The sequence below is a fragment of the Quercus suber genome, unplaced genomic scaffold (assembly GCF_002906115.3).
Source record: "Quercus suber isolate HL8 unplaced genomic scaffold, Cork oak 2.0 scaffold_3B, whole genome shotgun sequence".
NCBI classification, from domain to species: domain Eukaryota; kingdom Viridiplantae; phylum Streptophyta; class Magnoliopsida; order Fagales; family Fagaceae; genus Quercus; species Quercus suber.
The window spans coordinates 1,544,147-1,547,705 of record NW_027071805.1 but is presented as its reverse complement, the minus strand read 5'-3'; the positions used below and the strand labels follow the sequence as shown (position 1 = coordinate 1,547,705).

The window sequence follows — 3,559 nt, the reverse complement described above, 5'->3', positions numbered from 1 at the left end:
CTTTTTTTAAAAATTGTTCAAAAAACCAGTGAAATAGTTTCCGTAGGATCTCTTCATGCGTACAGATTACTCCCAGATTGCCCAGCCATTAGTCAATCTATTACCTGCTTGAAAGATTTAACCAGGCTTTTCAAAAAATAAAAATAAAAAATACATAGAGAAGACATTAGGGCTTAAATAATAAACACTGCCCTTTTACAAATTGTTCAAAAGAATCGGTGAAACGGTTTCTGTAGGGGTGCTTCTCATGTATAGATTACTCCTAGATTGCCCATTAGTCAACCTATTACCTACTTGAAAGACTTAACAAGGCTTTTCAAAAAAAGAAAAAAGAAAAAATACATAGAGAAGAGATTAGGGCTTAAATAATAAACACTACTCTTTTACAAATTGTTCAAAAAAATCGGTGAAACGGTTTCTGTAGGGGTGCTTCTCACGTATAGATTACTCCCAGATTGCTATTAGTCAATCAATTACCTACTAATCACCCACTTCCACAAGTATGTCTTTAACTGTTGAGCAATGCTGCACTCAGAGCCATCCATCTTAATCTTATTAACATGGTTCTGTCCATATTCCATAGACATATTGGGAAGAAAATGGAAGTCCTATTTTAAAGATTGAAACTTCATTTAAAACTTCAAACTCCTAGGAAATATTAACTGACAAGGAGAAAGAAACAAGATAACGAATGGCAACCCTCTAGAGCGCATAATATATTTCATATTACTTTATTTTCTGTACCTACATGTCTTTGGCATCCAACTACAATGGGATTCCGAGGTTTCTATTTGTCCTTTGTTTTACTCGCTTTAAGTTTCGAGCTACAAAACCTGAATTCTGAGACGCTGACATGCCATCTGGATGACTTCAGAGCCTTGAATGGCTTCTCCAGTTGTTTAGAGTCAACAGTTGCTGGTTGGAACAACACTTCCTCTCCTGATTGCTGCACCTGGTCTGGAATCACTTGTGATAATTCCACTGTTTCGGGAAGAAGGGTGGTTGGCTTGGAACTTGGTAGCAAAAGACTTACTGGGAAGATCTGTGAATCTTTGGCAGGACTGAATCAGTTGAGAGTTCTAAACCTCTCTCATAATTTCCTCTGGGGTTCCCTTCCTGCTGAGTTGTTTAGTCTGCAAAACATAGAGATCATAGACTTAAGTAACAATGATTTTCTTGGGTCCATCAACAACAAAGGTATGTGTACAATGTCTACAAGAATTCAAGTGCTTAATTTCTCTAATAACCATTTTTCTGAACAAGTTCCAAGAGATTTAGCAAATTGTACTTTCCTAAATCATCTTTCTTTTGATGGGAATAGTTCATCAGGGAGTTTGCCCGGAACTCTCTTCCAGCTAAAAAATCTTAGTGAACTGAATCTTCAGGGTAATAGGATATCTGGACCATTGAGTAATGGAATTGGTAACCTCTCTAACCTTGTCAAACTAGATATCTCCTCTAATTTGTTTTCTGGAGTTCTTCCAGACATTTTTGGGAGCCTTGCAAGGCTTGAGCACTTCTCAGCCATGTCAAATTCATTCACTGGTCATTTGCCTAATTCGCTGGTAAACTCCCCATCACTTCAAATGTTGAATTTGAACAACAACTCTCTAAGTGGTCCAATCAATCTCAACTGTTCTGCAATGAAAAATCTTGTCTCCCTAGGCCTTGGTAGTAACCTATTCCTTGGTCCAATTCCTGATGGTCTTTCCTCCTGCAGAGGATTGAAAGCACTCAATCTTGCCCGCAACAACCTCGGCGGAGAACTCCCTAATAACTTCAAGAATTTGAAGTCCCTAACACAGCTCTCACTGTCAAACACTAGCCTTAGTAATATATTATCAGCTCTTAGGATTCTACAACATTGTAGGAATTTAAGTATATTGGGCCTTACAAGGAACTTTCATGATAAACAAATTCCAAATGATGTGAGTCTGGAATTCAAAAACCTCAACAGTCTAATTCTTGCCAATTGTCAACTCAGAGGTCCAATCCCACAATGGTTGAGTCGTTGCCACAAGTTGCAGTTTTTGGATTTGTCTTGGGATCATTTGGGTGGAAACATACCATCATGGTTCGGAAAGTTTGAATATCTCTTTTTCTTGGATTTTTCTAATAATTCTCTCAAAGGTGAGATACCAAAGAGCTTGACTGACCTACAAAGCCTTATAATTGGGAATATCACAATAGAAGAGCCTGTCTCAAGCTTTCAACTTTACGCTGCTCGACAAGTTGGACCGAGCTTAAGTTACAGGCAGATTTAAGGCCTTCAACCAACTTTAGACCTGAGTTACAACATTCTCCAAGGCCCAATCTGGCCTAGTTTTGGGAATTTGAAAAGGCTCCATGTTTTGAACCTGAAAGAGAATAATCTGTCAGGCCCTATTCCAAGTAATTTAATAGGGATGACATGGAGAAACTTGATTTGTCTCACAATAAACTATCAGGAGAGATACCTCGTGCCTTGGTAAATCTTAGCTTTCTGTCAACTTTTGACGTATCCTATAATCAGTTGTGTGGGGAAATCCCTGAAGGAAGCCAGTTCGATACATTTCCAGATACAAGCTTTGAGGGAAACAATGGTCTCTGTAGTGCAGAGTACTGTACTTGCCAGTCTGAACAGACTCTTCATTCTCCGGGGGAGAAAAAAATGACAACTATTGGTCTACAGTTTGGAATTGGAGCTGCAATAGGTTTTGTTCTTACTGTAATCTGCTGCTTCATGTCCGGATTGTCACTTCCATAGCCGGACAAGAGGCAGAACGTAAAAATTATAATAGGAAACTAGGTGTATTGTAAAGAACAAAAATAATATGTGTATTACCTCTTATTGTCTTATTTGATAGTGTGCCAGATTTCCTTTAGTTCATACGGAAATGGTGCAGTTATGTTAATTAAAGCTTCTGTTTAGCATGCAGTAGAAACGCAGCAAAGAATGTGTTGTATTAGTTATGGCTGGTATGTTGAAATTGTATTGTATTAGTTGCGGCTATCTTCTCAGCTTATTGTAATATGTTGCTGGTTTTCAGCTATTGTTTTCAGTTTTCAATGAAATTCTTGATTATACACACACGCACAAAGACAGTAAAGAGTGCAACCCGACATCTTCACTGCAAGTGAAATGTGAAATAAATATATTCAAGAATTTGTATCTACTTCACCTATTCAACATTTTGAACCTTTTTTCTTTTTTATTTTTTTTTAAATTTTTTTTAAGGATAAGTGCACTGATGAAGGGAGAGGCAAATTGAGAGAGAAAGATGGATTGAGAAATAACAATAATAATAAGAGAAAATTATATTTTACCATCCTAAATTATACCTCGATTACACTTATCACCCTGAACTATCAAAATGCACAATTAGTATCCTAAACTATAACTCGTGCTTCATTAAGCCCTAACTATTGCACCTGATCCAGATCTGTTTCTCTCAATACTCAATAATCATAGTTAAAACCATTAAATTGTAGTCTTAAGATTAACTGTGATGCTAGAGTGTAGGTGATAGATGAGCTTACACGGCCAGTATTCTTTGTGATTTTGATGGACAAGCAATCA

At 37.2% G+C, this 3,559-nt stretch overlaps 1 pseudogene; it reads left to right on the top strand.

Annotated features, from left to right (window-relative positions):
• The first annotated feature begins 413 nt into the window (after nucleotides 1-413).
• LOC111990133 (phytosulfokine receptor 1-like) lies at nucleotides 414-3,031 on the top strand (annotated as a pseudogene).
• The last annotated feature ends 528 nt before the right edge of the window (nucleotides 3,032-3,559 follow it).